The 12,615-nt window shown below is 41.4% G+C and overlaps 1 protein-coding gene across 1 annotated transcript in view; it reads left to right on the forward strand.

The window, feature by feature from the left end:
* The window catches only part of USP31 (ubiquitin specific peptidase 31), a 2,233,792-nt gene that overhangs the window by 859,263 nt on the left and 1,361,914 nt on the right, over positions 1-12,615 (forward strand). The gene's annotated exons all lie outside the window — the stretch shown is intronic.

Below are 12,615 nucleotides of genomic sequence, written 5' to 3' on the forward strand. Positions count from 1 at the left end.
ATCGTATAAGTGTGCTATATTGAGCCAATGTGTCAAGGCTTCTAAGCCAACCTCATGTGGAATATTAGTATGCAGAGAACTAACATCCAGTGTACACATCAGCCAACCAGGTTCCAACTGTGTGTCTGCAACAATCTGTAGAAATTCTGTAGTGTCTTGCAACCGTGACCGAACACAAATTAATAAAGGCTTAAGGTACTTGGTCAAAAAAATGGACAATGGTTCTGTTAGAGAACCATGACCAGAAACAATTGGCCTGCCTGGTGGATGCACAGGGTCTTTGTGTATTTTCGGAAGGAAATAAATATATTGATTTGTTAGATCCTGAATGGTTAGTTGTTGGAAAACAGAAGTGGTAATGATGCCCATGTGTATCTGGCATTAGTCAGAAAATCATCAATCTGAGTCTTAAATCTGTGTGTTGGATTTAACCCCATTTCGGCATAATATCGTCTATCTGATAATTGTCTCCTGGCCTCTTGGTCATAATCTGACCAATTCAACACAACAGCACCCCCTTTATCTGCTGAAATAATAACTATGTCCTTATTATGTTGTAATTCTAAAATAGCTTGTTTTTCACAAAAGGACAAATTATTAGGTTTAAATCTAAATTCAGAGCTTGTAAAATGTAGATCTTTGAGCACTTTGCTTTGAAATTGATGTACAATGGGGTGCATAGGAGGAAGATATTTCGATTTGTGATGTACAAATTTGTCTTGATTATATGATGTTGCATCAACTCTAAATTGTAATTTCAAATTTAAGGTTCTACAGAATGACAAAACATCTTGAGCCAAAAAATCCTCCGATGTAACAAAACCAGGAATAAAAGTTAAACCTTTATTTAGAATGGACAAATGATCCGGTGACAATACAAAACTTGACAAATTTAAAACGTTAGACTGAGCAACATGATCTATTTCTGTATCACAAGCTTTAACAAACTCTGAATGTTCTCGATTTCTTTTATGTTTCCTCCCCCCACGCTTGTATTTCCCCCTAAAGGGATGAAACCTTGAACCCTTTTGGGGTTAGGTGAATCCGATGCTGGCAGTAGATCACTGTCTGTATAAGAAGAAGCATCATCAGTAGATGAGCCATTGGTTAAAGATTTATTTCGCAAAATAGACCTAGGTCTCTTCCTTTTTGGTGTTTTAGACGATTGTGTAAAAAATGGTACATGTTTGGAGGAATGGCTAAATGGGTTAATCCCCTGGTAGTCCACCAGGTCACGCTTAAATTTCTTAATTTTCCTGAGTTTTAACTGCTCCTCAAGACTGGTGAGATCATTGGCAACTTTGTTGAGATACTTTTTAAAAAATATTTCACCTTCGAATTTTTGAACATCATTACATAATTCAGTAACAGTGTTGATTTCAGAAATAATGATTCTGTCATAAAATTTCGACAGAGCTTCAACAAATGACATCGTTGCCTGCTGTTGAATTTGGTTCCATTGGTTGTTAAGTTCATCATCAGGCTGCCCCACATGGGGTTGGATTCTAACTCTAAGACCCCTGGGAGTAATGCCTTTTGCCATATAGGCTTTGAATAGTTTGGAACGCCAAACATTTGATCGTAATGTTTTTGGATGTTTAAAAAGATTATCAAAGGCAAGACTACAAGAAGATTCTAGTCCCAGGGGTTCATTAGAGGAATTACTAGTGCAGCCGAAGCCAAGGCCAAAAATGGTCAAATCCTCTCTGTCAGCTGAGAGACCAGAGACCAGATTAAAAAGGTCCATATTCTTAACACAGATACTAAACAAATTAGTAGGACTGACAATAATAGTATCTCCACAAGGGAACCACGTCAATCCAAATTTAAGGAACAATAATAGCTCAAGTCAACAGGTCAAAATACAGCCTGTTAAGATTGCTACGTTCCAATAATCAATGGAACCCTGACATAACCTGGATAAAGAAACAGCAGAAATAGAAAAAGTTTTTAAAAGTTATAACTGCAAAAGTAAGTAGTTGGAAAATCAAAGTGTATCTGAATATGTAATTAATGTGAAAATAGATGCCAAACTAGGATAAAGATTAAAGACTGCAAATGACCAATGGTCACACACTGACTATTCAAATAAATATTAGTTAAGCGTAATAACCAGAGGAATGACCCAGGTGAACCCAAAATGGTCTCCAAAAAAACTTTTTAAAAATCGTAGTAACACCTTAAGGTAGAATCATATATTTGAAAAAAACCACCAGACCTAGCTAGTGACAATTATAACACTCAGATTAATAATAATAGTAGCCCAATATGGAAAGACTTAATCAACCAAAAAACATAGACCATGCAAAAATTTTTTGGTAATCTGTACTCATAATATAACATGGGAAAAGATGTACCCACATATTAGTCTATTAACCCTGTTGGATATATATTCTTAGTGTCAAGAATAATCAATCCTTTGGACAAATAAAGGGAAAAAAGTTCAAAACAATTTACTATTTGCCACTTAAAAGTTAGTAACTAAGCAGTAGCAGCCAATGACCATAATTAGAAATAAAGACTAGTAAACAAACATATAGACAGTAAATGCATGCCGAAAACGGCATTTGCAAATGTCCATAAGGCAAAAACACCAGTTCAAAAAGTCAATAGTTCCAGTCAAAAATGATGCCAATAATGTAATCCTCCTATGAGTAAAAGTTCGCACTAGACAGAGGATGATACAAAGCCACTGTAATGCCGCTGTAAAAGGCACATACGATAGGCGCCAAGAACAAATCTGACAAAATAAGCTGTAATTTAACAATAGCGGTGCCTAACACAAACAAATCCTTTAAGTCAAAAATGTGGCCAGTGATGTCCATTCAGATCCACCCTGCAAATAGATGTTCCTGAACAAAGGTACAAAACCTCTATAAAAAGTACACACACACTACCTGACTGGAAGAGCTGAAAATTACACAATGGTGCTCATAATAGATGTAAATCACGCAGCAAATGTCCCATAATAATGTCCACCTTGAGTTGTTTATTGTACGCACGATAGATGTAGAAAATTATTCTGAAGCACAAAAATCAAGAATCCAAAACCCAACCATCGAGGATCAAATGATGTCATGTGTTGATAGAAGACAATCGTTTAAACAAACTGTCAATTCTTCCCCCATGACAACGTCAGTCCGAACGGCAAAACAAAGTACTAATCCTCCTCTGAAACCAAAGGCAGCTAGCCCAATATAATAAATCAAGGATATGAATCAAGAACAACAGTCCGGAAGGCACTAAAGAGATACAGGTGGACAAAAAAGATGAATAGACAAATTAAATAAAGGCTGCAGATCAAGCATACAGCCAACATCGGATCCATGGCCCCCAGCAGGAAAGAAAAAACAATGTAACAGTCAAATACAACCTCCTGCACGGGGAACGTTGCACGACACCAAATTAATCCAGTAGTCTCCAAAAACCAAAACGGAGCCAGCAAACTGTAAAGGAATCCAATGTATGGATAAAAAATCCAACCTCTTTATTAAAATCCAATAACTATAACATCATGACAAAATATTCAGACCGGTTTCGGCTGGCAACAAAGCACAGCCTGCTTCAGTGAAAAAACAAGACATGCATAATGTTGCTGACATAATTATCTGACATAATACCTGAGAAATGTTTGTTTTAGAAAAATCAATAGTGCTCTGTACAAACACACTCTGAAACACAAAACTGCCAAATTTTCTTTTATTATTATCAGTGTGATAAAGGGCAGTAAACTGAATAAGACTGGATGGCATTCTATCTTAGATACTAAAGAAAAGAAATGGATTACGAAATTAGGTGCTTTGTTTTCACCTGGATTAAATGAGCATTTTTGAGTGGACCAGTGAGATGTAAGCAAATTCAATATTTAAACTGCAACATTATGCATGTCTTGTTTTTTCACTGAAGCAGGCTGTGCTTTGTTGTCAGTCGAAACCGTTCTGAATATTTTGTCATGATGTTATAGTTATTGGATTTTAATAAAGAGGTTGGATTTTTTATCCATACATTGGATTCCTTTACAGTTTGCTGGCTCTGTTTTGGTTTTTGGAGACTACTGGATTAATTTGGTGCCGTGCAACGTTCCCCGTGCAGGAGGTAGTATTTGACTGATATGCAGTTTATTTCATAACTATGCAAAGAAAGATAGCATGCCCAATACTGTGCATGCATTTGCTTCATTTTAAGGGTGTGTATCTTAGATGTGTAGTCTTGTTATTCCATGTTCCCAGGAGTAATTAAAACTGCAAAACACAGCAAGTGCAGGGGTGCTCAGTGCATCAAAATCTCTATTCTTGAGAGATTCTGCGGAATTAAGAAGATGTACGAAATTCAGGCTTACAGCGTCCAGTCTGCACTGCTGACTGATTAATGGGTAAGTGAAAAAAAAACAAAATCCAAATGATGTCAGAGGTTTATGTGAAACAGCTGTAGGAAAAACTATGCAGATTGTCATGTTACAGTTTTGAGATGTAAGAATTTGTTGCTGCAGTGAATCATTTTATCACCATCTCGGCTATTAATGGACAGAATATTGAAAAGCAGATTTCTTACTTCAGCAACATCACTGATGTCTGAAAGTCAATAAAAAGTGCAAAAGTTACTGGAAATTGTAGGCCATAAGGGGTGGAAATGAGATGAGGCAGGTATATAAAAACACTGAAAAACTGACAACTAGAAGGTAAAGTAGTTGGTCTGGAATCGCACAGAAATTCTGTTAATCTTGGGAAAATGTAAAGCTATGTAAAAGAATCCTAGACATTTCTGTAAGAAGGGTCTGTATCACTTCAGCAAACCATCACTTCAACAAACGACAGTTCATCAAAAATGCTGTTCTTCGAATTCCCATAGCCCCCCAAATCCCTGATAATTATCTATACCAACTCTGAGATTGTACTGCAGTGGGGAAAGAGCAAATTTCCTGATCCTCACTGTACTGTGAACTCAGTATGAACAGTTTGAGGAACGGCATTTTCAATGTAATTGCACTGAAAATGCCTTTATATGAACTGATTTTTTTGCTGAACTGATAGCCTGTAAGAGAAGTACTTTGATGTTTAAGGAAGTATAATATCCGGAACTGTCACTGTCAGTACTGTTGTCAGAAAGTAGAGAATAGAAAGAATTTTAATAGTCATGTTTTAGAGACCCTCCTCTAGATGTGTTTCCAAGAAAAACATGAGATCTCCTAAAAGGAAGGATCTGATGCTCATGGAAGATAGGTGTATTAAATATTCTTAATTTGGAAGACCATTAAAAAATTAACTTCATGTATGGCAGTTTGAGAGATTATCTTGTTTCTGAGGATTCATTATTACATTTACTGATAGCAAAAAAAAAGGTACTGGTTGTTGTAAAAGCCCACGTCATGGTTAATGTAAATTTAAGGATAATTTAAATGATCTATGTAACTGGTGTACCTTTGTGGAATATATATAAACATGTTTTGTTTTGTAAGTCGAAAACTTGTATGCAGTAAATAAGGTATAGCTTTAAAAATGCCAGTGCTTAACTAGAGGAAATGCTTCCTTTTAGAGTGCGTCAAATTAAAGACCTTATGGACACTAAAACCACATCCACAATGACTGTTCATTGAGCATCCTGACATACATCCAGAACTTTAGAAGAGTGAGCCTAAACCTTGGACACTGTATGTAAGAGAGTAGTCCCCTCTGCCACATTGGGTTTTTGATCAGTTAACTGCTGAGCTTATTTTCAGTTCATCCTGATCGCTAAGACACTAGAAAAGCTTTCCTTCCTCCTCAAATCTTTGCTGAAGAAGTTGGTGATTATGACTGTGGCTACAATGTTCTTGATGATCATCCATGTGTCCCGACATCATTTTGACTATCCTGCTACTGTGGCTAGTGTAGCCTGTGTAGAATGGCATGGTTTGGACTAACCTCTGTCATGGAAGCACTCGGGCAGTATATTATAGAGTTCCAGTTTAAGATTGAGATTTTATTTTATATACTTACAGTACCTGATGAAAGATATCCTGAAGAGGAAGCAAGTGGTAGCCCCCAATAATCCACTTTCATCCCTTCAGCTCTAAGCCCAGATCAGCCCTCAAGAAGAAGCTGCCTTTTTGAAGATCAGTTAAAGCACTCCGTTATTGCTCATTTTTGACCTACCAAGCAAACAGCCTTTGCAAGAGTGGTCCTCCAGGTTTGCTCTGTCTGGAAGAGCCATTATAAAGATCCTTTGAGACTGTCAGTGGGGTGACAGCAGGCCACATCTTCGAGCTGTTTGGCAGTCCTCCAGGAAGAGTCCTACTTATAAATGAAGATATCTTTGTATCAGTTTTGGTACAGACTTGGACTCTGCTCTTTGAGGGGGCCATAGTTGTGGTTCATTTGAAATGAGGATCTGGATTCTGCTTGCACCCCCTCTTTGATTGGGAAGATGATGGAATGATTCCATTCCTTCTTGGATCTCTCTGACTGTATTGCAACATCTAGTTTGCCCATTTCTAATAGATAACCGGGGGAGGGGGTATTCTTCTGCCCAATTTCACATTAATGTTGCCTCTGGATATCGTGGATGTCTGCTGGCACATCAGCGTCTGGAGTTCACACAGCTGATTTTTTTAAGTTCACACTGGGTAGGCAACATGTTCAGTACAAACACTGCTGTCTGGACTTCTAAAAATTCTGAATGTTATTCAGATTATTGGTCACAGTGGTTAAAACCATAAGGAAGGATTCCATGTGCTCTATTATTTGGAAATTTGGTTGCTGGTGGCCTTGTTGAGTGAATCACTGTATGTGTTATTTTGGATGTCCTTCAAGGATGCATCTGCAGTCCTTACAAATGGGTTGTCCTGTCGTCAGGCAGCCCTTCGGTCGGCCGGATTCCAAAGTCTGGGTCTGGCCTCGGCTGGTGTCGCACTTCACCCGATGTCATAGCGGCAGTTCTTCGGGTATAAAGGCATCAGCCGACGCCATTTTCCTCAGTCTTTCTTGCCGCATGGCGCCCGAAGCAGAAGCTGTTCGCAAGTGCCGGTCGGTCAGATCCAGAGATTACTACTACCGAATACTACTTCGAAGACTTCTAAAAAGCTAAGTACCCCGTTGGGGACTCTTTCTTGCCTCAGCCGATATCAGAAAAAGTGAATAACTGTTTAACTTGTGGGAAACAAATACCTCATAAAGATTTCCACTCTTACTGCTTACCTTGTTTAGGCCCAGACCACGACGTAGCAGCTTGTTTAGCCTGTGCTTCTTTCAACCGACGAACGCTTAGGCGTCGGTCGGAGTTTGCTGAACAGTTTTTCGGCTCAGATTTTGCGTACATAATGCCGTCGGATCCTCCGACTACTCAAATTGTTAAGAAACGCAAAGAAAAGGACCGACACTCGCGGTCCGCGGTTTCGGCCGAAACCACGGTTAAGTAAACCGCGAGTGTCTCGGTTTCGGCCGAAACCGAGCAAACGGTTCAATCTTCAGCCGAATCCATGACTACTACCGAGGCCCCCTCTACCCTAGTTGAATCGGCCTCTGAAGTTTTACCTATTACTGTGGTTTCACAAGACTTATCGGACACCATCCCTTTGGATGTTTCTACCCCAGCACGTGGTGCTGCTAGGCCTCCTGCAGCCATGTCTATAAAGGCCTTTGCCAGGGCTGAAGCAGCCAAAACTTCTAAGTCTGTGCCTGTTAAGCCCCCCTCTCACAGGCCCAGCTCCAGTTCCCAAATGCTTACTCTGGCAGAGGATCTCATTTCCTTAATAAGGGGATCCCAATCTCACCCAGACAGGGCCTCTCAACCTCCAGAAAAGAGACCTAGAGCAGAGCCCCCTGAGCCAGTGTCCTCAGATGACTCTTCTGATGATACAGACAATACAGACCACCCAGAGGCTCCCTTTTCTACTTATGAAGATTCAGATGCTGAAGAATCGATTCCTTCAGCTTCTCCACCAGAGGAGTTTTCTTTTGGGGAAACTTTACATGCCATGAGAGAGCAATTCCAATGGCAGGGGCAAGATTTCTCAGATTCAAGGAAAAGGCTTAGGACCTTTTTACACTTACCGCAACATAGGCCTTTAGCTATACCTCCAGTTCTCCCTGTTGTGGATGATGCATTTAATGATGCTTGCACTGCTCCTGATACTTTACCTCCAGCCCCTGCTAAGCCCGATAGGTTCTACAGGGTCCCGGACACCCATCACCATTTATTCAAGGCTCCTTTCGCAGATCCTGAGACTATCTCCCAGAGGCCTAAGGCAGTAGCTTCGACCTCAGCTAAAAACCCTCTCCCTTCTGAAAGGGAATCCAGGTCCTTAGAGAGATGGGGTAAAAAAGTATACACCTCTGCTACTCTCTCAGCTAGAGCATTGAACTGTCAGTTCCATATGATCCAATACCAAGAGTTTATGCTTGATCAGTTAACTAAGAAACTGTCCTCGGATGATTCTTTAGATAACAAATATGTTCTAGAAATGGTGAATAACATTCAGCAGGTTAGTAACCATTCCTTAAAATGTGGCTATGATGCACTGGAGGCTTCATTTAGATCAGCCATGACTGGCACAGTTATAAGAAGGCATGCATGGTTGAAAGAACAGGTCCTGCCGGATCATGTTAAAGCAAAGCTATTAGATGCTCCTATGGATAAGGTCAGTTTATTTGGTTCTCCTGCCCAGCAGGTACTGAAGAAGATGGAAGAGAAGGCAAAATCTGTACAAACAGTAAAAGATTTCTTACAGGTTCAGCCTCCAAGGTTTAGCAGGAACTGGCCTTCCAAAAATTGGTCCTTTCCAGACTCCTCTAAAACTCAGAGAGGGAGGAATAGGCGATCAAGAGGCAGAAATCAATCCAGAGGAGGAGCCTACAGGGGACGCCAGTGGCAAGGTAACAACCAACGAGGCACAGACACAACCACTGCCACTACAACAGGACAATCACAGTGACTTGGCTTTGACACCGCCTACCAGGGAACAAATAGCAGCACCCTTAGGCGGAAAGTTAGCATTATTTTCAAAAAACTGGCAATGTATCACAAGAGACAAGTGGATTTTGCAAACTATAGACCAAGGCTACAGGTTTCATTTCCACACTTTACCCGGAAAAAGAGGAATGCCAAACCTACCACCAAATCAAAAGACAGAAGCTCTAAAACAAATAGCTCAATTAGCAAGGATGAGAGCTGTGGAAAGGGTACCATCTATGGAACAAGGCAAGGGATTTTACTCCAGACTCTTCCTGGTACCAAGAAAAGAAAAAAATTGGAGGCCTATTCTCGACCTGTCCGCTTTAAACACATACATCATTGTTCCAAAATTCAAAATGCTGACCCTACAGCAACTTCTTCCCATGCTGGGCAAGGAGTTTTGGCTGGTAACTCTAGATCTCAAGGAGGCATACCTGCACGTCCCCATACGACCACATTGCAGAAGATACCTCAGATTTCTTGCAGGATCAGAGCATTATCAATTCTCAGCATTGCCCTTTGGCTCATCTACTGCGCCCAGAGTGTTCATGAAATGCCTGGCATCAGTAATCGCTCACTGCAGGCTTCAGGGAATCCAAATTTATCCATACCTGGATGACTGCCTAATACAAGCGGACAACAAAAACAAGCTAACAGAAGACTTACAAAGAGTCATTTGCTTACTACAGGCCCTGGGATACACGGTCAATATAAAAAAGTCAAGACTGATACCATCCCAAACAATAACCTTCTTAGGTGCAGAATTGGACACAGTAAAACAGATGGCATTCCTAACTGCAGAAAAACAAAAACAACTTCCTCTCTATTTTTTGGCATTAACAAAGCAGAACAAACTAACAGCAAGGAAAGTACTGCAGGCCTTGGACTTCATGGCATCCTGCATAATCCTGGTCCCCCATGCCAGACTACATATGAGAAAACTACAGTGGTACCTTAAGAATTTATGGTCTCAACACAGGCACAGCTTAGAAACCGAAATACCACTAATTCCATGCCTGAAACAAGAGTTCCTGTGGTGGGCTCGGGCATGCCAGTCAAACCCAGGTTTGCCCTTCCACAGCATTCAACCAAGCCAAACCATCACAACGGACGCCTCAGACCTCGGTTGGGGGGCCCACATGCTGGACAAGTGCATTCAAGGCTTATGGACTCCAGAGCAGTTGCACCTGCACATAAATCAAAAAGAAATGCTGGCAGTACAACTAGCAATCCAGAATTTCAGACCATTCCTCCAAGAAGGCCACTTGATGATAAGGACAGACAACACCACAGTCATGTGGTACATCAACAAACAGGGAGGCACTCATTCATACCCTCTATGCCGAATGGCCCTGGACCTATGGAACATGGCTCTGAGTTACAACATTCAGTTACAAGCAATTTTTGTACCGGGAAAAGAAAACATCCTAGCAGACATATTAAGCAGAACTACCTCGGATGCTCACGAATGGATGCTACACCCGGACATCTTCAAGGCTATCACAAAGAAATGGGGACTGCCACAAATAGACCTATTCGCATCCCCTCTCAATCACCAGCTCAAGAAATTCTGCACAAGGACATACCACCCACTTGCTTGGAAGGTGGACTCTCTATCCTTCAGTTGGAAAGGCCTGACAGCATATGCATTCCCACCTCTTCCTTTGATGCACAAGGTGCTACTGAAAATCAAAGAGGAACGTCCAAGGATAATTCTGATAGCTCCAGACTGGCCAAGACAACATTGGTTCCTATTACTATGGAGCATGTCTCGGGGGAAAATGTGGCCACTACCCCTGATTCCCTTGATGTTAACCCAGAGCAACTACAACATCCTGCATCCAAACCTGAAAACTCTGCAACTGACTGCCTGGAACATTACATAAGAGCAACTAACCCAGATTTATCCCAAAGGGTTAAAGACATTATCCTTGAGGCCTGCAGGCCCTCAACAAGAAGGAACTATGCAGGAAAATGGAAGAAGTTTCTCATTTGGAGTACCGACAGGGGCAAAGATGTGTCAAAGGTAGACATTGCCAACATCCTGGAGTATTTGGCAGAGCTTTTCCATACAGGCCTGTCCTATTCCTCCATCAAAATACATGCATCAGCTATTTCTGCAGAATACAGCTTCAATCCACCTGTCTTTTCGCATCCTCTACTCAGGCAGTTTCTGAGAGGAATTAAGAATGTAAAACCTCCTAGGAAACCACCATTGCCAGCATGGGACTTGAACTTTGTACTAGAAAAATTGACACTTCCCCCTTTCGAACCAGCAGCAACAGCAGATCTTCAACACCTATCCTGGAAAACTGCTTTCCTGCTGGCAATTACCTCAGCAAGAAGGGTTTCAGAAGTACAGGCTTTAATGGCAGTACAACCCTTCCTAATCTTCCATCAAGATAGAGTGTCCATGAGAACTAATCCTACATTTATGCCTAAGGTGGTATCCAGAGTGTCTTTAAACCAGGCAATCCACCTACCTACCTTCTTTCCCAATCCACAGAACAGGGGGGAAAGACTGCTGCATACCTTGGATGTACATAGACAGTTACGCTACTACCTGGACAGAACCAAGGGTAATAGAAAATCTGACCAGCTTCTGGTAGCATATGCAACAGGAAGGGAAGGAAAAGCAATTTCCAAACAGACAATCTCCAAGTGGATAGGAAATTGCATTAGATTCTGTTACTCCTACCATGGAAAGGAAATTCCACAGAACATAAGACCTCATTCTACAAGGGCTACAGCCACTACCACAGCTTTCTTACGAGGAGTGGCTACCAAGGACATTATAGAGGCTGCTACTTGGACCTCCGTGCATACATTTGCCAAGCATTACAACTTACCTTTATACTCTAGATCCTGAGCAGGGTTTGCCACTGCTGTTTTGCAAGGGATCCTAACTACACCATAATTTCTTCTTCCTCCTCCCCTAGTTTAGCTATGGTATTCTACCCATTTGTAAGGACTGCAGATGCATCCTTGAAGGACATAGTACAGTTTTGTACCTGCCATAAATGTAGATGTCCGAACAGGATAGCATCTGCAGTCAGGATTACCCACCCTCCTTCCCCTCTGTGATACTCCTAGGGTATTTGCCCACCTAATAGCTAGCTGGGGGGGGATCTCTTATGGTGTATTTGTTTGTATATATGTACATACATGATTATTTTGTGTGTTTGCCTTCTACCATTTGGAAACATTGGCATTTATCCAAATTTAGCTTTCCAGGAGGGCAACTGGCATCTGGGGCAAGAAACACTGAGGAAAATGGCGTTGGCTGATGCCTTTATACCCGAAGAACTGCCGCTATGACGTCGGGTGAAGTGCGACACCAGCCAAGGCCAGACCCAGACTTTGGAATCCGGCCGACCGAAGGGCTGCCTGACGACAGGACAACCCATTTGTAAGGACTGCAGATGCTATCCTGTTCAGACATCTACATTTATGGTAGGTACAAAACTGTACTTTCATTTCCTGGGCTGGCCATAAACTGTGAAGATGTCCTGTATGATGCAGTCTCGGAGAACTGCCTCTTTCCAGACAGAGATGATCACTCTTACGTGTTGGTCAGTGTATCCTGAAGAGAAGACGTAGGGGGCCTAGATGCGAATGCAGTGTGGAGTGGAGACCCAGGCTTTCTTGAGCATCCTAGTTTTGATGACTCCTTAGATGTGACAGTAG

Source organism: Protopterus annectens, chromosome 12.part0, assembly GCF_019279795.1.
Source record: "Protopterus annectens isolate FY-2018-M chromosome 12.part0, PAN1.0, whole genome shotgun sequence".
NCBI classification, from domain to species: Eukaryota; Metazoa; Chordata; order Ceratodontiformes; family Protopteridae; genus Protopterus; species Protopterus annectens.